The sequence below is a fragment of the Nyctereutes procyonoides genome, unplaced genomic scaffold (assembly GCF_905146905.1).
Source record: "Nyctereutes procyonoides isolate TBG_1078 unplaced genomic scaffold, NYPRO_anot_genome, whole genome shotgun sequence".
Taxonomy (NCBI): domain Eukaryota; kingdom Metazoa; phylum Chordata; class Mammalia; order Carnivora; family Canidae; genus Nyctereutes; species Nyctereutes procyonoides.
The window spans coordinates 10,311,434-10,334,471 of record NW_026575021.1 but is presented as its reverse complement, the minus strand read 5'-3'; the positions used below and the strand labels follow the sequence as shown (position 1 = coordinate 10,334,471).

Genomic DNA, 23,038 nt, shown 5'->3' with positions numbered 1-23,038 from the left:
AATATTTTATAAAGATTCGTAAACCTCAAACACTGCAGCACGATGAAGTACAAGGAACAAATGCCTGACTTTAAAGCAATGGATACCACTTGGTAGCTACAAGACCGCAAATAATTCTTTTAAGCCTCTCTAAAGTTTTAAAACTTGATATAACAACCTATCTCACAAGATTTTCAGAAAGACTTAGAGAACTTTTGCTCATTCAACCAGTAATTTGTTGAGCAACTATCATGTTCCAAGTCCTGGAATGCATCAGTACACAAAGTCTATGCTCAACTTATATTCTATTTGAGGAAAAAAGGGGACAGGTATGCACTAAATTAGGGAGATAAAGAGACTATTAAGTTACTGGTAAAACAAAACAAGAAAACAGTGCCTAGAATACAGAAGGTACTCAGAAGTTTCTTCTACCTTTAACATTCTATTCAATTTCTTGAACTTCTGTTCTTGGTGAATTATAAAATCAATCTTATAGTATATTTGCATTCACTTATTCTTGACTCCAAACAGAATGAACACAACAAAATTAAGGTCAATTCCATCAGAATAAAAATAACCCAATCTTGGAGATGCAAGGACTTTGCAGCTGTCACAACAGAAGCCTGTGGAAACATGCTGCCTGATTCTTAGGATCTGACTCATGACTATGCCTAATAGTCACAGTTCCTCAGTGGCTGGACAACACCATAGTATATTCTGAGTCAGTGAAGGGCATTTACTCCTCACCAACTTTTATGCCTGAAGATAGGTATCATTTATGCCAATTCTACTATAATATTTAGCAGTGAAATCAGCCTTTGATCACATGATTAGGACTCTACTCCCAAAATACATGGATAGCTAAGCATGTTATAAATCAGATTATATACCATGGAACATCTTGATTCCTTTTCTTTTTTAAATTTTTTTATTAAGGAAGCTGGGACAGAAAATATATGATTTTCTTCTTTAACAAAACTGCAACATTACACAACTATATGCAGCAGAGTTCCTTTACTATAAATTACAACCGTAATCAAAAAGCTCCATTAAAGTCGGAATCGGGGGAAACAAAGATCAATAGGTCCACTAAAGGTTTTATTGTAACTTAAAATATGAAATCCATGATATATTTCCCTAGCATTTTGATATAGTGCCAAGTTCTTAAAAGTAAATTTGCTGATCACAGCATTGTGCACCTTGCCTGCAGTCCAACCCATGTACATTATCTGATTTCCAATTTCAATTTCTTCAAAGCAGAAAGCAAAGTTGAAGGTATCTGAGGGAAAAACCCTTCCAATCTTATAAACTTCTCTGACCTACATGTAATTCAAAAGCAAAAAAAATTTTTTAAGAAATTCGCTTTTATGAAGTCTGACCAAAGCAGTCAACCTTGTTTACACCAAAACAACCCCTTCTTTTCAGTCTCATACTTCACTGAATTATGTAATACCTAATTAAGTTACATGATCACCATTACAAGCATAATTGGCATAAAACAGGTTTGGCTTAAAACACAGCCAACTCTTGGTAAGCCCACACAACTCAACCTGTTGGGTACAAAATGGTAAGAAAGGCCTTTGGACAGTGCAGTGTACCACAGGCATTTGTTAAGACATTTTAACAGAGAAACGGCATTTTTGGTAAATCCAGTAAGTTGCTTGAGGATTTCTACAAAATTCTTAAAATATTCGGGTAACTTAATATGTAAAGGAAAAATGAAAAAAAAATCTATCAAAAGCAAAGAAAAATTTTCAAGATATCAACAACCCTGCACCTCCCACAAAATTCTATGCATTTTTTTGGTTAAGGAAACCGTAAGTATCTATAAACACTTCAGAGTTTAAAGTACCAAGTAAATTTCTCTATATTTCAGACTAGCTTATTTTCAATTGATTCTCTCATGAAAGTATAGTTATCTATCCATATTACAATCTTGTCTACTACCCTTTAGAAATAAAATCTTCCAGGGCAGCCCGGGTGGCTCAGCAGCTTAGTGCCGCCTTCAGCCCAGGGTGTGATCCTGGGGACCCGGGATCGAGTCCCACGTCGGGCTCCCTGCATGGAGCCTGCTTCTCCCTCTGCCTGTGTCTCTGCCTCTCTCTCTCTCTCTCTCTCTCTCTCTCTCTCTGTCTTTCTCTGTCTCTCATGAATAAATAAATAAAATATTTTAAAAAAAGAAAGAAAATCTTCCATTTTTAATTAACAATAAGTTGGCAACTAATCCAAGTACAAAGCTATGAGATTTAAAAAAAAGAAATAGTTCCTTCTTTGCATTAGTGATATGAGAGCTCTTCATAGTCTTGATTTCTCCTTTCATTACATGAACAAAACTGTAACACCCCTTAAAAGAACCGTATCCAGTCATATTTGCAAGACTTCTGGGTAAACTGTATTATCTCTATCTCAGAACCACCAGTAAACAGAAAGTAAAATTCATTCAAGCTGAGTTCCAAGCAAACTATTTGCACACTGCTGCAAATCATGTGTGTCTTATTCTCTTGTACAATATAAATTTAGTATCAAATCTTGAGATTCAAGAAAAGGAATTTGATCAGTAAATTTAAGAACCAAACATTTAAAGACCATGTCTCTCTACAGAAATTGCCAAAGAAATCCTGTCAATTAATTTTAAGTCACTCCATGAAGCTGAATTTTATTCTCAAAGAGAAAAATTGAGCAAAAGTTATCCTGAAAGAACTTGCAGCCTCTGAAATTTTAGGCAACAGATTTTTCAGTACTCCATGAATCTGCTTTGCTTTGATCGTCATTGGTAAAAAGATAGATACTATAGAAAATTTTTAATCATCAACTTGAGTGTTTATTGCAAATTAATATAAATTACGAATCTAATTATTACACTTTTTTTTTTTTGAGAGAAAGAGAGGGAGAGAGTGTGCAGAAGCAGGAGTAGGGGGAGGGGCATAGGGAAAGAGACTCTTAAGCAGGCTCCACGCTCAGCACAGAGCCAGACACAGTAAATTCAAGAACCAAACATTAATATGCTTTACATATGCATACACTGCTGAGCACAAAACTAAAGGCTGAACGACTCACAAATTTAAATTATGGCACACCTAACCCATCAGTGGCCTCAGCTCTACTTTATCCACCAAAGTAAGAGCATGAAAACTTACTTCTTACCAGTACACTGTAAATGCCAACATATCCTTCTTAAAGATCCTTCCCCTTTCTTTTACATATTTGACAAAATATATGGCTTCTCATAAATATGAACTCATTTTTTTTTAAATGACAAGAGAGGGGATCCCTAGGTGGCTCAGCGGTTTAGCGCCTGCCTTCGGCCCAAGGCGTGATGCTGGAGTCGTGGGATCTAGTCCCACATGCAGCCTGCTTCTCCCTCTGCCTGTGTCTCTGCCTCTCTCTCTCTATCATGAATAAGCAAATAAAATCTTTATAAATAAATAAATAAATAAATAAATAAATAAACTCACAAGAGATACTGTTCGGGAGAATACAAAAAAATAGGGACACGCCCTGCTCTGGGGAGCTTAAACTGAGAAATATTTAAAGGTAACTTGGCATTGTCTATCAAAATTTAAAATGCACATAGAAATTTATACTGAGAATTATACAGAAGTATAAAGTGATATACAAAAGGATATTTATTATATAACTATTTTTAATAACTAAAACTTAAAATCACTCTAAATGTTCATCAATAAGACACTGATTGAATAAATTATTATATCCACACAATGGAGAACATTTTAAATGAGATAGAAAGATGTTTATGGTGGAATAAGTGAAAAAGCAAGTATCAGAACAGCTGGGCAGTAAATCTCATCTTTAAATTCTATAAATAAAAATGTATATGTACATATTCCAAGATGCATAGAAAACAGCTATAAAAATATATATCAAACTTGCAGAGAGCTTACAAGAAACTCTACTTTTTACTAATATTACTTTAATTTATATGAGCACTTATTTATTCCCTAGGATTAAAAAGTTCATAATCACAAAGAACATTATAACATTTTTTTTCATTATAACATTTTTAAAGTGGTTTAGTCAAAAATGTAAAAACTTAAAACTTCTTCCTACACGATTTTCCTGTCTTTTAATATTTGCTGGTTACTATGTGCAAAACTGATTTTTCTCCTAATACATAATAAATACTATACTCTCAAATTTTAAAAGGCATTAAATTCAACTTTGTAGGACTATAGGAAACAGATACTATGACACAAAATAATAATTATATTAAAAGATGTGACTCTTTGATATTTCATCCCAAATATTTACTATCTTTAGAACAAAAGAATGGGATTGAATGGGATACAGTTTTTTACACAAAATTTAAGTGGCCTCTGTAGTGATAGATAAAACTCATATCTTAATTTTCATTTACATATCCCATAGGTTGTACCAACAGCATTTTTTCAGTAAATATAATAGTTGTTCATCAAAATATTTTCCCAAAGATCACCCAAGTTTTTATTTTATTAGTGGCTTAATGATCTTGACTTATAACATCAACATTTCTCCATCTAAACTCAAAATAATTTGGATACTTAAAAAAAAGTTTAGATCAAATATACATTTACTATATTAAACATTTTTGATATTTATACTTAAAGATCTATGCTCACTAGACTTCATACTTGTAAAAATTTTATTTTCTTAAAATATTTTAAAGAATTTAAAATAATACATTTTTACTTTACCTAGTTGTTGATGTTGGTGTCTGTTATAATTACTATGACAGGAATGGATTCCATCTTTCTCATCTACAATCTTCTCTGATGAAAGCAAACTAAGACGTCTCATCTTAAGTAATCTTGGGGAGCTTTCCCGAAAGCTATCTATAGTATCCAAAACCACATCTCCCGAAAGAATGGGAGGAACAACTCTCTTTAAAAAATCCATCTTAAGGTTCTTCTCCATTACTGGCTCCACAAGCACATGGGAAGGTGCTAGTACCAACTTCCTGATGGGAAGGTAAGGTATACTATTCGTGTCAAAGAGCAAAAAGAAATGTCATGTGAACTTAGGTGGTGCTAAGAGCCAGGAGGTCAACTGCCAGGTGTTTTGAAGCTGATTTTTAAGACATACACTGTTCTTACTGATAACAAACCAAGCAGCTATAGACCATGAAACTGTACTTCATACATTCATACACATACGTGTACATGTACAATGGGTGTTAACAGCAATAATGAGACAATAAAATGTTTAGCACCCATTTGGTTTAACATTTAGACTTTGAAAATATAAGCCGTAATAATGTTAAGACCAATTTACTTCCATTTGGGGCGTGTCTTACTTTTAAAGAAACTTACAGCTGAAGTGCAAAACAGTAACTTGTATTCAAAAGATAATTCTTATCATTCTGAAAGTTCACTGAGACCTCAGAAACATCAAGTTTTATAGGACATTAAAAGCAGTAATTTAAAACTTTATACCGTATTGTGAACTTTCCAATGTACTTTTAAACACAAAAAAACTCATTATAATCAAACATAATTATCTATAGTAGCAATGACAACTTTGTCATGAACTGCCAAAAAAAAGGACGGATAATTTAAAAATATATGGATCTAAGAACATAAAATTCAAGAATTTAAAGTATAAATATTTAGTTCTATAAACCCAGTAAATCAACCTTACATAATTCAATTTCAAAGAACTGAGCATTCTACTAAATATTTTAACATAGCAAAAGCACCTGATTCTACTGCCTTAAAGTAGTCCAGAAGCATGACAAAATACACCAGTGAAAGGTGCTTACATAAAACTTTGAGAACTGAAATTAGTATCTTTTTTTTCTCCTTTCCTTTGCCTGCCCTCTGGTGGGGGTACAAAGTGAGCAAGAAGGAAATTAAAAACAATGATCAGGTAAGGCGTAAACTCCCTAAGTAATCAAATTTTTGACTTTGAAGGATATACATTTTAATAATAAATCTGGTTGACTCAGCAAAAACACAACCACAATCTGATTCTTCTAATATTCAACATCAAGGAAATAATTTAGATATTTTAAAAGATGAAGCATAAAAGAGTAAATAGATAACAGGAAAAGTTGTAATGAAAAGGGGTATGTGGCTGGCTCAGTTGGTAGAGCATGTGACTCTTGCCCTGGGGTTGCTAAATTTGAGCCCCGTGTTGTGTGTAGAAATTATTTTTAAAAAACAGCAACCAAAAAAAACCTTTAAAAAAGTTGTAATGTAAAAACAGGCAAATTCCTAGTTCTGAATTGCTGTGTGGGGACCCCTGGGTGGCTCAGCGGTTAAGTGCTTGCCTTTGGCCCAGGGCGTGATCCTGGAGTCCCAGGATGGAGTCCCACCATCAGGCTCCTGCATGGAGCCTGCTTCTCCCTCTGCCTGTCTCTCTCTCTCTCTCTCTCTCTCACACATGAATAAATAAATAAAATCTAAAAAAAAAAAAAATGCTGTGTGTTTAATCCTTATTCTACCACATTAATTATGAAGTCAATTATTTATTTCATTCATTTAAAATACATTAATTGAAGTCCTCTACATGCAAAGCAATGATATGATTATTAAGGTTAGGGGAAAACCTAAAGGATTTATTGATGCATATCCTATCTCACGGAATCCTACAATAAAAATTAAGGAAAAACAAGGAAATCAAGTCAAAGACTTAAATTTCTTCCCCTACCTAAAGCAGGACCATACTTATTAGAAAACAAGGTTGACTTTTAAAAAAAATGCTTCTAAGAAGGAGATGCTCCCTCAACCACTGAGCATAAAAGGATAAAAACTCTTACCAGAACAGCCTATCCTCCCCCCCACTCCCCGCCACAAAAAAACAACTGGTTAGAACCATAATCCATATGGCTTCAGAGCTGAACAGTTATCGCTGTGTCTCCCAGGGTCTTTTCCCTCTCCTCTTACAGGTAGGATCACATATTCTTTACAACTTCTTTTTGTGGTTCTCTTTGGGTCCCGCTGCAGGTCCCCCTTAGCTCATGGAACCAAGAAACAGTGGTTTATAACAGGCTGATTATCATCACACTTGTTCAAGATACACAAGACAACCACCTGTGTCTCTATTAACCCCCCTGTTCTCAATGGCACTTTCAACTGAGGAAAGGCAAGGCAAGGGGTAGTTGATATAGAAGCAGCCACAAGATTTTTCTCAGATTTCTTTTATTCCACACACGTTTGCTGACCAGTGTCTATCATGGCCCGTGCAACGTGCAAGGGCATCAAAAATATGTCTCTATTCCCAAGGAACTTACTATTTATCTATGAAGGGAAAGAAATTCTCAAAACTACAGTTTTTCCTGTAGGCTTGGCCAAGGCTTTGTTAAGCCTGAATTGCAGCTCCGTTTCCTTTGCCTAATCTGCTTCCTAACCTCCTCTCTTAACAGGTGTTGATCCCTAACAAACATCCTGGAAGCCAAACTATTTCTCAGCATCAGCTTCAGAAGGCCCCACCCTGAGACATGGAGCAAGAGGAAAGTATGGCATTCCAGTGACCAGACTTCCCATCACTAGCTGAATCTACGAGGAGGAAATGCTATAAAGCCTTGTTGTACTAGATCCCTGGTTGATTACCACAATTTCCAATTCCTGGTGCAGTCATCAGGATTAAGAAATTATAATAGAAGCTAGTCACTCAAACATAGACTTCATAGTCACTATTTAGCCTTCAGAATATTTATTATTATCTTACCGGAGAACTCAAGACGGTAATTTCTCGGTGGTAACTTGAATCATCTGATCTTGACTGTGGGACTCTGGAGCAGTTTTGAGAGTTAAGCATTTAAGTGTTAATCATCCGAGATTCAGATAAATGGCTTCAGCTCTAAAGGAAAGCAAAATACAAGGTTTACACATATGTTTTTAAGTACGTTTGTATTGCTCATCTCTATCTTCACTTCTGAATATATTATATAGCAGTGTCACCTAGTGCTGCCAGTTATCTTTCAATAATGTTGCATTATTTTTTTTAATCTTTATTACGAAAAAATTCAAACTAATGCAAAATTATGGAGAATAGTATAATTATGCCCACCATTATTAACTCTTAGCAAATCATGTTTCATTAGTATCTCCACCCACTCCTTAACCCTTATCCTACCACTCTGGTATCCTGGAGCAAATTCCTAACATTATACCATTGCATCTGGAGATAATTCTGTATGTATCTCTTTAAGACGTAGATGGACTTTTTAAACATAAGCCAATAACATTCTAATATCTACAATTAACTAATAACTTACAATACCAAATACCAATCAGTGCTCAAATTTCCCCAACTTTATCAAAAGTGGTTTGTTTGCTTTTTTTTTTAAGTTTGTTCTAATCCAGATCTAAATAAAAAACCCACACAGGCAATTGTCACTGGGTCTCTTAAATCTCTTTTAATCTATGATTTCCCCCCTTCCTTCCTTCCCTTTGCAGTGATAAATAATGCTTTTATGAGCCAATGACTGAACTAACATGTCAATACCTTCATTATGCAATAGCACATTTAATATATTTTTATTTTATTCATGAAAATAAACAGATTTGCTGAACAGCTCATATATCCACAAGGCCTAATATTTATCTCATCCACAGAAAAGTTATGAGATACATACTTTTCAAAGTCCAGTTCTACTAACTGATGGAGTCATGGATTATGAATTACTGTACCACATCTAGAATGATTGGATGGTTACTAAGAATGAAACTAATGACCACAGAGTTATCCTTTTACTATATATAATAACTCATATAATTGTGCACATTCCATGTTTTTATTACCATTAGAAATCTTGGCATTTTTCAATAGTTAAATAGGCCACATCTTAAATCTGGCATAGAAAATTCAAATTAACTTCATTTGAAATTATAACTGGTTTCTTACTATTTTTTTGTTTGTTTGTTTAGTGAATTTAATCCCCAACCGAAGAGAAAGGACTAACTACTCTGAAATATTACTTCTGTACTTAACCTTAATTCAAAGTTCCCTTAGCCAACTTAGAAAAATATGATATTCCATTTGTTGACAGGCATACTGATTAAATCATGATTAAAACCAAATCTTTAAAGTCAAAGAACTGGTTAAGACAAATAAAATACTAATTCATATGCACTTATTCATAATCAATATCACTCAGATTTACTGGAATTTTTGACTGCCCTGCCAACAATTTCTGAATCTGTAAACAAAAGGATATCTACAATTCTGCCATAATTCTTGACACTTTTTTATCCTCTTAGGTTCATGGAATCATTTCTCCCTCAAAGTAAATAAAGTTTATATGACAAACTGCATATCTTTTCTGTCTATAGTGAATAGTACAGTCCCGCAAGATTCTATACTTAATGAAATTTAAACTTTCACTTCATCTTCTAAGACAAATCATAAAACCAATTATTACTAGAGTACAAAGCAGTTTCAGGAATACTACAACTTCAAAGAAGGCTGATTTGTACCAGCATGCCCAGGTCTTTCGTTTTGCTTCACTTTTGAATAAGGTTCTTGTTCAGACATAGCAAGAGCTAATGCATACTTTTTGTAAAAATGTGTTTTCTCTACTTGTAACCACATTGTCAGAGCATTGCACCATTTTAAGACTTCCCAATGTTTGTCTAGAATTTTCAATACCTCTCCTTAATAGATACATAACTTTCCTGTTTTCCAACTTTCACTTTTGATAAAATAAACATAGGTCTTTTGTTACCCTGGGAAATAGTTGGTTTATACCTCTCTGACCTTAATTTTGGGTTATAATCATTTTTAGCAGGGATAGGTTTTATTGTTTTTGGTTTGATTTGAGGTTTATTTCTGCATGTTGATTGTTTTTTCCATCTTGTGTCCATGTATATTACTTAACATGGGACTCATTTTAATTGTCCTTTCACTTGATTAATTTGGAGGACATTTTATCTGCAAAAAGTAATTTCTATTACTACTTTGTTAATACAACTTTTGACATGGTTATGGTCAAACAGGTTAGGTAACTGTAGTCATAGTGTACACGTAGTCAATATAGTTTCAAATCAAACATAGTTTATCTTAAAAGAAAAAAGTCATATAAACAAGTGTTACTTGCAGAGGTCAGTCAGTATTTGACAACGCTGAAGAAACTGTAAATAGCCAAATGGCACAAAATTTGAAGGAGAAAAAAAAAATTGAAGGAGCAAGGCTTTATAAACTTGCAGCAAGAAAAATGGTCTACAAGCTTCCATGTGCAATAAATAAAGAGAACAGTGACCCAGCTCTGGTGCTTGGGAGGATCTCAGGTCAAATGAGGTCCTCCAAGGACAGCCTTGTTTCACTTCAGTCCAAAAGTAAAAGAGAAAGTTGAATGGTTGTTCAGATAGCATGTTAACCTCACTTCCTCTCTGAACAGAATTACTAGAATTGTAAAGAACAGAAATATACAAATTTAATGTATCTTAGTTGTGGTAAGACACTTGAAGTATGTGTCTCTGATATACAATGATTCAGAAAATAATCTCAAGCAAACAGAGCAAAAATTAAGAGCAAATGAATCTCCGTGATGTTCATTATAATTTTCTTAATATTTGTATACTTCATAATTTGAAAAGGAGAACAAGGCAGTTTTGGTGTCTAGCACAAAGCAGATTTGAACTCAACATAAAGAATAACTTAATTATATAACTGATGCAAATTATTCTGCTTCATAAAGAAATGAAGTCCCTGCTTACTGTGATTTTAAGGAAAAGGCTATTAGAAAAGGTCAAAGAAATGGTTATTCCACTGGGTAAAAAGATTAGGCTAAGTTACTTCAAAGATTCCAACTCAAAACTAAATTTGACTTCCAGATGTATTTTATACTTACATAGTTGACCCCTGAACAACATGGAGGTTAAGGGTGCTGACCTCCACACACTCAAAAATGCTTATAATCGGGCTCCCCAAAATTAAACTACTAAGAGCTTACTGTTGACTGGAAGCCTTACCGATAACAGTTGATTAACACATACTTTGTATGTTATATGTATTTTATATGTATTATAGACTGAATTCTTATAAGAAGGAGAAAAATGTTAAATCATAAGAAAGAATACATTTACAGTACTGTACATTTATTCACAAAAATCCATCGTTCAGTTGACCCGCACACTTCAAACCTGTGATGTTCAAGGGTCAAATGTATATGAATACTAAAATATGTAGTTGCTAGAAATTCATCACATTTCAACCAAAGAAAGAAACCAGATTGCAAGATATGTAATCTATGAGGGCAAATTCCTGCCCTTCTATTAAAATTATTCTGGGAATCTCATAAAGCCTCTTAAAATGATGCAAAAGACCAAAATGATTCAAATGTTCTGACAGCCTTTTAGAACAAGGATGTGATCGTTTTCAAATAAATTTAGAATAATCACAGCTCCTATTCACAGTAGCAAAATAATTATGGAAAATATAAAAATCTAGTAATTTTTTTAATTTGCCAAAAATTTTATAAAGTATGAAAAATCTATTCACATATATCAAGTGCAGGCAGCAAACAATTATTCAGATATCTTTTATTTCTGACTGGTAAAAATCATTAATATAAAAAACTTATAATCATCCCCTTAATTAACAAAGAAAACTGATGATTCACAAAATCTACAGCTTCCATCACAGTTCAATTTTTAGAAATTCACTTTTCCTCTTATTTTAGAAATGCTATCATTTTTACAATTTTTAAAGCGGGCTTGCATTTTACTCTCCTGTCATTTTTTTTTAACCTTCTCCCAAATTTCAACTTTAAAGAGCACACAAACTTATTAAACAGACTATTATAATCACAGATTATGCTAGATCACCTGCTAAAAATGCTGTATAATGGCACTGAGCTAAAATAGGGCTTCAATACAAAAAAAAAATTAAATTTCTTGCTGATAAAGCAACGTTCTCTGCAGGTAAATCTGTCAAAATTTTGTTGATTTTACATTTTTAGCCAGAATAGCAATTGTTATTATACTACTTGATCTAATGAAAACAACTGGCAAAATTTTCCATTCAAAAATTTAAGGGGAAGTTTTGTCACAAAGGTTTCATTCATTGAGTCAAACGAAAATAGTACCAGAGCACATTTTCTAAAATACCAATGAATGAATATGTATGGTTTAGAATAATTTTCCTATTACATTTCCATGTTGGCATAAGAAAAAAAAAAGTAACTCAATCACAAAATTATTGTACAACTGTTGTATCTACTCATCTAAATTTAAACACCAAGAGAAAATTTTTAAATAAATGTAGACGCGACCAGTGAGACATCAACCTCACTAAATCTGGAATGTATTTCAATCTCTAATTTCTACAAATCTATTACTGTACCCATGCCATACATAAATGTACAGAAATCATATACTCAACAAATACTGATTAAGCAGACCTACATGTCAGGAACCAGAGACAGAGAAGTGAATAAAACAGACAAAAATCCTGACCTCATGAGGCTTATCCTCTATTAGGAGGTTGAGTTTTTTGGAGTCATTCCTTTGAGAATCTGAAAACTGCTGAAGGCCTCTCCTTCCAAAATGCACATATATACCTAATTTTGCAATGTATGAACCTTTCTAATCCAATCATTAATCATGGGTTAAGAACTCTTGATGAAAATCCTCCTTTTGTTTATTTTCTATTTCTGCCATTTATAGTAGTTTCATAATTTTACTATTCATAGTATAAAAATAATATTTTTCTCCATTAACTTATGGCCTTCAAATTTCAATATGTTTTTTTTTAATTTAATCCAACTGTACCTCTCACATATTTCTAGGCTGTCAGATTACCTTTTATCAATATTGGTCTTTCTAGAAAATTCGATTTGGTAGCTTCACTGGGAAATTTTCTGATTTCATTAATTATTCTCTGGACCCCCTTAAGTTAAAATCTCCCTCCCCCTGCCCAAATTATCTGTTAGTCTTTGAAACAAGGTTGTCTACAGAGTGTCTGATAGAAGATATGCTCAAGAGAAACCACAACAGATGAAACTAGAAGATATTATGCTAAGCGAAACAAGTCAATCAGAAAAAGACAATTATTGTATGATCTCACTCATATGTGGAATTTAAGGAACAAAACAGAGGATCATAGGAGAAGAGAGGAAAAACTAAAACAAAACAAAACCAGATAGGGAGACAAACCATAGAAGACTCTTAATCAAAAAAAAAAAAAAAAAAAAAGAGGAAGACTCTTAATCATAGGAAACAAACTGAGGATCACTGGAGGGGAGGAGGGGGTTGGGGGTAACTGGGTGATGGACATTTAGGAGGGCACATGATGCAATGAGCACTGGGTGTTCTATAAGAATCACTGACCTCTACCTCTGAAACCAATAATATGTTATACATTAATTAACTAAACTTAAACATAAATAAATAAATGGAAAAAAATAAAATTAAAACAAAAACACAGAAAAGAGAGAAACCACAATTAAAATTTAATCCTTTAAAAGAAACTATCAACTAATTAACCAGAAATTTTTCCGCTTTGGCTTATCACAAAAAGAGTGACTTAGGAAAAAAAGGGGAAAAACAAAGGGGGGGGGTGTCTTTTTTACTTAAAAATGCAACATCTAAAACACTTTCTAGGGTCATTACAATCTCTAATCAATGTGCTATGCCTTTTATGTGTATAATTTTTTAAATTATACAATGGAATTTGCAACTAAGTATGACCCTGAGGTCCTATCGGGTAAAATATCAAAGATATTGCATGCAAATTTGATATGAATATTTTGTACATTTTCATAAAAACAATTTTCAAATAAAAAGGTTGCTGAGCTAATCCAAGTTTTAAGTTGTTCAGAAAAATGAAAAGTAAATGGGTGCAAAGTTATAAAAGTAAATGGTCACCATATAAACCCAGTCTGTCTCTCCTTTTTTTCTCTGTTTATGGCACCAACAGACTTAAGAAGCCTGACTGTTACAAGAGCAACTATGAAAGTACAAATTCTCCTGATGTTTAGATGATCTATTTCTCCCAAATTTATAGCCCCAAAACAACTTAAGTTTAAGGAGTGATCATTTGTCATCTGCAATCTCACGATTTGTATCAAAAGCTTTTAAAATGTTTTATATTCTTTGATCCAAGAATTCTACTCCTAAGACCTTTCTTCTAGGAAGATAATCATAAGTATATATACAGATTTATTTGCAAAGATGTTCACTGTACCATTATTTCTATGAGCAGAATGCTGCAGAGGCGGCACAGAACAAACCCAAAGCACCAGCTGAAAACAACCACAGCATATTCATAAAATAAAGCGTTATCCATCGGTTAAAAAATACTTTTTAATACTACGTCACAATAGTCATCATATATCTTAAAGTTAAAAGTAAAACAGAACAGTATTTATAGTATCTTTCCAACAGTTGGTAGTTAAAGTACATTTAGAAGCAAAGAATATGGCTGCCTGACTTTCTCAGAGCAACGTGTGACTCTTGATCTCAGGGTCTTGAGTTCAAGCCCCATGGCGGGTGTAGAGATTACCACAAAAAATAAATACTTAAAAAAAAAAAAAAGGAAGCAAACAATAAACGTAGAAGTATAGAATCAAATTGTCAAGGGACTCAATCTCTGCGTGTCCCCATTGCCTTATCTACAAAATAAGGACAATAAAATCTCTTACACCTATTAAGAGAATTAAGTATAAAAGACAAAAAATGTTTAAATAGTGACTGACACATAGTAAGTACTCAATAAATGTTTACTATTAACTTACATCACATATTCTGACCGATGTGTAACACTTTCAAAGAAAGTAATAAAGAAGTAAAAATCAGTCATAATTCTAACACCTAGAGAGAGCTGCTACTAATTCATGTTAATATCTGAGTTAATTTCTTTCAGGTCTCTCAATATGTACTAGATGTTTTATAAAATTGGTGTCACATTGAATCATTTCTAGCAACTACAAAATATTGTATTTTATAAACGTGTACTTTTATCATTTCACTATTTATCATTTCACTATTAATATTGCACTAAATGCCTTAATTGGCAGTCTTTATACACATCTTTTAAATTCCCTCAAGAAAAAAATCTAACAGAATCTCTATGTCAAATGGTCTGAAATACACTTGGCTTCATTTTTCTACTGACCTGTATGTAAAAATGCTGATTTCTCCTTTTTCTCCAGGGGGGACTTAAAAGATATTAATTTGCTTTTTCACTATAACTTCTGTATTGTTTTTTGGTACAACTGCTTATCAGGTATTTCACTTTTTTTCATTTAGTCCATTTAAAGGATCTTACAACACCCCCCCCTTTTTTTTAAAGATTTCATTTATTTATTTGCAAGTGAGAGAGTGGGCACAGAGGGAGAGTGAGAACAAGGCAGGGAAGCAGACTCCCCGCTGAGCAGGGAGCCCAATGCAGACTCAATCCCAGGACCCTAGGATCACCACCTGAGCCAAAGGCAAGATGCTTAACCTACTGAACCATCCAGGTGCTCTCACTTTCCTTTTATTTCACTCTAACATCCCAAACACAATTTGAATATTCAGAACTTCAGGAAATTCCCCAAAAGCTGCAAATTCTATTCTATAGGTCTAGAAATGAAGTCCTAGTCTTTCAGAAACACATCCTGAAATATTTACGGATGCTGTTTCAAGACCAACATATTCCCTCAAACTACCTGGGAAATGGAGAAAGGAAGTGGGTAGAAGTAACAAAGAGTTGATAAATGTTGAAGCTGAGGATGGGTACAGGAATATTCATTCCACTATATCCCGTTTAATTTTTTTTTAATTATCTTTGGTGGGAGAAATTGTTTTTATATCTTTAAAAGATATAATTATTAAAATCTATAAAACAATTATAGGTTTAGCTTACACTATAGATCCAGAATGATTATAAAAACAAAACAAAACAAAAAGACCAAACAAATTTAAGCAAAATTCCAAAGTGAAGTAAACAACTACAGTATTTAGAATCTCTCAATTATACTTGCCAGTAATTCCCACAGATAAAAACATACTACAATGCCTTTTTCCAAACCATGGCTTCAGCATACCATGCTGATTCTCCAAAACAATATTAGTATTTATATTGTGCATTACAAGAATACAATTATGCCTCTGTATGTGCCCACATGAATATTTGATAACTAGTTTTATTATGTACTAGTATTAAATAATCCAAATTCTCTTGGTGCTTAAATCACATCCTGGTACCACGTTAGGCATGTCGTAAACAACACTTACAGATTAACAGATCCACCGAAATGTGTTTTATACCCAGAAGCAGGGTAATGAAAAAAAAAAACTACCTTACCATATGTCTTTTATTCAGATTAACTGTGGTAAAATATCACCTGTGTATGTTTCTACCTGTATAGAAAACAGTTTACCTTGACGTCAGGTCATGATACAAGAGAGCACTGCAAAAAGAGTAAGTCACATATCGAGGGATAAGAGTATCAGTGATTGCTCCCCAGGTATAAAACAAGGGTGAAATGGACAGGTTAGAAAGATGTTTCCCAACTCTTCACTGTAGTAAAAAAAAACAAAAAACCAAACACCATTGTATATAAATGTACTTATAACACATTTTATATAACAACTCAGTATATATGTGTGTGAATGTATATATATACACACCCACATGATACTCTTGAAATAATAATCCGCAATACACTTTGATGTGTCTCCAAACTATTTTTAAAAACTGTTATATTCTAGTCACTACCCACTAAAACAATTTCTTGAGTTCCTAGTTTTAAATCCCTGGACTTAAAAGAAGGCCTGCATCTCCTCCTGCTTACTAACAAAGAATGAAGAAAGTACTTGACCAGTCATCTGATTAAGTGATTGTCACCCAATCATCTGCTTGCTTGAACTCTTCTCTCCCCTGCACAGAAAATTACACTATTACATGTCTGGAAGGATGGGGAAGTGGGGAACAGAAGATACTAAAGTGGGTTGGAATCAGAAGACTGCTGCTTGCACACATGCATGCATACATACATACATCCAAGAGAAGATAATCTCTTAAATTTCTCCCTGTTCTAAAGTTTTGTGGTTCTAAGAACTGGCTCTGAGAGTATGAGTCCCTAAAGGGTAAGAAATTCATCTTACATCTTACAAAGGGTAAGAATACATCATTACATCTCCCACAGTGCCTAGCAAATGGACTTTCATAAAAATAATAAAGCACTAAATAAAAATTAAAAATTAAATTCTACTAATATGCAAACTAGCATATTTCTGTCATTAAATGTATGTTGTTGACACACTATTAAGTATAAAAATCAATGCTACTGCATATATTATTTGGAAGCTCATAAGCATAAAAATGTTAAAATATATATTGTGTATATATGAATATATGTGTCTGTATATATAATATCTATGTCACCAAGCAAATACTATTCTTGTTACATTGTCCAAAATGGTATAAAACACTGTAAAATTATCCTAAAACTCACAATCAACTTAAACACTTTTAGTTTTAATCATACCTTTTTCTCTCCCTGCTTAATGATATTATTAATTAATTAGCAAAATATAGGCCCAGTACAAACAACAAATAACAGCAGACAACTGGTCAATATAAAACTTTCATAATTCAACCATGATTTATAGTATTCCAAAGTTCACGAGTTCTTGGTTCAAATGGTCTCCTCTGCTTTTGTCTTAGAAGTTTTCTCCAAAAAAAATTGCAATGACATCAAAGTTTTTGCCTATATACATTAACTTTCAATAAATTATTATAGTTTAACTGAAGGGGGGGAGGTTTAAAAGGAGCCTACCTAAAGAATTTCCAATTTTAAATCCCAATAAAGCCTTTTATAGGGGCACCTAGGTGGCGCAGTCGGGTAAGTGGCCAACTCCTGATTTCAGTTCAGATCATGATCTCGGGGTCCTGGGATCAAGCACGGCATGGCTCCATGTTCAATGGGGACTTGTGGTTCTCTCTCCCCCTCTCCCTCTACCCTTCGTTCCACTCATTTGAGGACTCTTTGTAAAAAAATCTTTAAAAAAAAAAACCTTTTATAAATAAGGACAATAAAGCCAATACTTATACTTTTTATAGGATATTATAAAATGCCATGAGATGCAATAAAAGACCTCTTTCTTATGACAACCTGAAAATTATAACTTTCATTTTCTTTCCATAAGATTAACCTAAAAATTCCTATTACTTTGAGATTCTGAATTATTTGGGGGGGAAAAAAAAAGAATCTTGCCAACATAATTTCTGATTTTCAAACGAGGAAAAGGTTTACAAATATGTTTTCATTACTAAAATAATCATGTATTTTTTAAAAAGAGGTATTTATTTGAGACAGAGAGAGAGAGTGCACAAGCAGGAGGGGCAGAGGAAGACAGAATCTCAAGCAGACTCTGTGCTAAGCACAGACGCATACCTCACAACCCTGAGATCACAACCTGAGCTGTAACCAAGAGTTGGACACTTAACTGACTGAGGCACCCAGTTGCCCCTAAAAGAATAATACATGTTAATGAGCAAATCCACATTTCCAGTTCTGGTTGACATTTCTCACCTTTTCCCAGATTTCTAAATTTTAATTACCACTAATTAAAATTAAACATACCTTGAAAAAGCTTCATGGAGAAGGATTTGAAATATCCCTTGGAAAAAATAAAGAAAATAGAGAATTTGCACTGGCAGACAAGAAGGAAATAAAAATGTGAATGATGGGAGTCATACAGGATACAGGAGGGGATTAGCTTCTCTAGAAGATTTTCATTAAAGAAATGTTAGAGATGGGGCACCTGGGTGGCTCCGTCAGTTAAACGTATGCCTTCTGCTCAGGTCATGATCCTGGGTCCTGGGATTGAACCCTGCATCAGGCTTCCTGCTCAGTAGAGTCTTCTTTTCTTTTTTCTTTTCTTTTCTTTCTTTTCTTTTCTTTCTTTTTCTCTTTTCTCTCTCTTCCTTTCTCTCTTTCTTTCTCTTTCTCTTTCTTTCTCTTTCTCTCTCTTTCCCCCTCCTCTCCCTCCCACCCCTTCCTCACTGGCTCTCTCAAATAAATACAATCTTTAAAAAAAAAAAAAAAAGAATTGTTAGAGATAACATCCAACAATATTAATGGACCAGTTAAAAAGGAGTCTCCACAAGCCATGGGGAGACATGCACTTAGCAGTGTCTAATGGTCAACCCCAAGCTCCCAGAATCTGCACTAAGTGCTACCTACACAGACACAACCACCGCCAGCCAGGAGCTTACAGACCGGCCAAAAGAGAGACATGTGTGATGAAAAGTTTCAGGTGCTTTGAGAAAAGTTGCCTAACTATGTTCAAGCTACCATCAGGTACAAACAAGGGAGACAATCATCAATTTACAAAGAAAAACAGGAAAGACCTCGCCAAGAAAGTGGAGCTCACTGCCTCTCTTGCCAGAAGACTCACCAAATCGACAATGTACAACTAGATACACAGCTTTTTACACTCTCTTTGAGGAGCTGGCTAGCTGTTGATAAAAACAAAAACCCAACCATTTAAGTGATATATGAAGGCTCAAAAAAGCATATCTATTTCACTGTAGGCCTGTGAGCCACAATGTCCCAGTGTGACAGGCTCCAATGCCGGGTGCTACCCCACACTATCCTAGTTACACAACGGGGCCTGGCTTTATCCCAGAAATGGTTATCTTGAGGATGCCTCCTCCCCATGTTTATGAAAGGAAGTATTGTGTAGGGTAAGGTCTACACCAATTGACAGCTCCTCTCACTCTAGAAATTTATAAAAGATAATAAGCAATGTATTCAAATCAAAATCCTCTGTATGGAAAATAACACATTTCAAAGTTAGTATCAAAACAACATTCCAAATGAGTTTGGTCACTATGGATGACCATATAGAACATGCCACAAAGCTTAATCCTTCACATTCCAGTACATCCAGTAACTCTAAAAGGACTTTGCACAATAAAGTCCAAAACCCCACCCTACTCACCAATAGACTTTATTCTTCACAGCAGTTAAGTCAGTCTAAACAAATTACAAATATAGGAGGGGAGAATTCAGAATTGGTTCACTGTACCCAAAGAAATGGTGCCCTAGAAATTCAAATTAAGTAGCCAATAATAATAACCACCACCACCACTAATTACTGAGGGCCTACTACTCATAAGGAACTAGGTTAGGTGCTTAACACAGATTACTTCATTTTAACCCAAACAAAACCATGATTTCTATAAATGTTCAGGTTGGCAGCTATGGAAACTGACAAAGCTACTAAATGAACTAAGAATATTGCTCTTCTGGACTCTTATATTTTTAAAGAATAAGCTGTTATATAGAGTTCCATGCAACAAAATTCTCAAATTAAAATGTAATTATGATCTCAATATTTTTATACTGATTCTGAACCTCAGAACAAAAGTGAGACCTCTCAAAAAAGAGTTAAGCATAGTTAGGTAAATTGTGTGTGAATTATTTCATAAAGAATAAACTTGCCTTATTAAAAGTAAAAAAGAAAAAATGGAAGGAGGACTGTGGTGGAAGGAAGGGTCATTAGGAAGAGAAATCAGGTGTTCCCTAAGATAGCCTGATATAAAGGACTCATCCTTCTAGCCTCCCTGTGCCCCCAGAGATGCCCTATGGGTGCCTTGTCCTTCAAATTCAGGGTCTTTTTGAAGTATCAGGAATAAGAAGCAATGTGACCATCCGAATCTGGTAAAACAAGCCACAGTGGGTTGCTCACAGGTTAGTGAGAAGCACTGGGACCAAACTATTCCTGAAGCCATGTCCCTGGGCCTCCTTGGTGCCCCTGCCTAACATTTCTGACCTATGTCCCTATTCTGGCTGACATCGCCTGGACTGCTGCAGATGAAGAGGAGACATATGCCCTGGTCAGGAGTGACATATGATCCCTGAGGCATACCTGGAAGTCTAAATTGTCATGAACTACATTGCCTCCATGCCCAACCTGCATGGGTCCAAAGAGAGGCTTTTGACCTTAATAAAGTCAGTTGTGTCAGTGCCCTAAGCAACACCACAGAGCTGCAAGATGAGCTGAGCCACTTGCACAGCCCAAAATGCTGAGATAGTGGCAGTTTATAGAGCTGTGGGTTCATTAACAACAGATTTCTTATCTCCAGGAAGTTTAAATGCCTCTTCTCCCTTTCCTTGTTTTAGGATCCTCAACCCACTGTACAACTTCCCTTGTCATTAGTGACATCACCAAGGAGACCAAGGTAGAGGTTCCTGAACTTCCATCAGTCCCCTTGCTTTGTTCTGCTAGCCCTGAATGATGCAAACTAGAACACAAGGCTCCCTGCAGCTCATCTGAAGTCATCTGTGTCTCTTTGTCCAAGGCCAGCAGCTTTGCAGATACGATGAGGATCCTGAAGGACTTTCACCAGATGGAACAGAGCCCAGATCTAGGTCTTATAAAAACCTTGGAAGGAAAAAAACCCATAATGATAACAAAGACAAGTAATTTACCTGATAATGAGTTCAAAGTAATGGTCATAAAGATCCTTACCAAACGGAGAAGACAGAGAAAAGAACAGATGAACACAGCAGAACTCCAACAACGAGATGGAAAACATATGGACGCACTAAACAGAAGTCACAGAGCTGATGAACACTATAAGTGAACTGAAAAATACACTAGAGGGGTTCACCAACAGACTAGATAACACAGAAGAAAGGATAAGTGAACTCAAAGACAAGGCAGTAGAACTCCCCCAATCAGAGTGGCAGGTAGACAAAAAAAGGGGGGGGGATAGTTTAAGGGACTTATGGGACAACATCAAATTGACTAACGTTCTCATTATAGGGCTCCCAGAAGAAAAGAGGGTCAGGAATCTCATTTGAAAAAAGAATGGATGAAAACTTCCCTAACCTGGGGAAGGAAACAGACATCCACATCCAGGAAGCCCAGAGAGTTCCAAACAAGACAACCCCAAGGAGACCCTAAAAGCAGCAAGAGAAAAATAACTTGTTTTGTAAAAGGGAACCTCTATGAGGCTATCAATACTTCTTTCGGCAGACAGTTTGCGGGCCAGAAGGGAGTGACACAATATAGTCAAAATGTTGAAAAGAAGAAAATTTTCAACCAAGCAAAGTTATTATTCAGAATTAAAGAGACCATTTTCCAGATAAGCACAGGCCAAAGTTTATCACCACTAAATCAGCTTTACAAGAAACATTCAAATGACCCCTTTAAGCTGAAAAGAAAGAGGGCTAATTCAGTAATAGGAACACATATCAAAGAGTAAATCTCACTGGAAAGATAAGTACAATAATAAAAATAATGGATTCATCAGCTATTATTAAGATTAAAAAAACAAAAGTAGTAAAATAACTATGATTACAATAATTAGTTAAGGGATACACAAGATAAAAAGATGCAGGTTCTTCTGGTGCATGACCACCCACTGCCATGGGCTGCTTTCCACTGCCTGAGTGCCTTGTCCAGAGTCAGGGTCTTAGGTCCAGCCTCCTATGGGGTGCACAGCACATGGTTTCCAGATGCCTACAGGAAGGAGCTCTTTGACAAGGCCAACAAGCCACACTTCTTACACAGCCTGGCCCTGTTGGGGGTGTCCCATTTACTGCTAGCCTCTGGAACCACCTTATTCTGTACCAGCTTTTAATACCAGGCTCTGACTGGAGACCTCCGTGCCCAGACTTTGGCCCCTGTGGGAGGGAGCCTGCTAATCTTGGGCTGGCTTAACTTGGCTCTTTGAGCTTCCTTGCATTTAATCTCTGGGTACTTTTTTGAGTGTTAGAGCAGGGAGAGGATTAAAAGAGAAAGAAAAAAGATGTAAAATGTGACATCAAAAACATGCGGGGGAGGAGTAAAAATGTTGAGCAAAAGTGATCAAACTTAAGATGGCAACTATTTTATCAACCTAAAATAGACTGTTACAGATATAAGTAGATATAAATTGTTACAGTTAAAGCTAACTTTAACTACAAAACAAAACCTATAGTAAATACACAAAAGGTAAAGAAAAGGAATATAAGCGTACCACTAAAGAACGTCATCAAACCACAAAGGATGAGAGCAAGAGAAGAAAGGAACAGAGAGGAAACTACAAAAACATCCAGCAAACAATTAACAAACTGGCAATAAGTACCTACCTATCAATAATTATACTTTAAATATAAATGGACAAAATACTACAA

The 23,038-nt window shown here is 34.8% G+C and overlaps 1 protein-coding gene and 1 pseudogene across 6 annotated transcripts in view; one reads left to right on the top strand and one right to left on the bottom strand.

Annotated features, from left to right (window-relative positions):
• The window catches only part of FRYL (FRY like transcription coactivator), a 257,505-nt gene that overhangs the window by 183,958 nt on the left and 50,509 nt on the right, over window positions 1-23,038 (bottom strand). For all 6 annotated transcript variants that reach the window (XM_055339583.1, XM_055339573.1, XM_055339599.1 and 3 more), the window contains one exon: window positions 7,645-7,776. The gene's annotated coding sequence lies outside the window, so the exon portion shown is untranslated. The remainder of the gene's footprint in view (window positions 1-7,644; window positions 7,777-23,038) is intronic.
• Window positions 20,493-21,501, top strand: LOC129519399 (mitochondrial fission regulator 1-like; annotated as a pseudogene).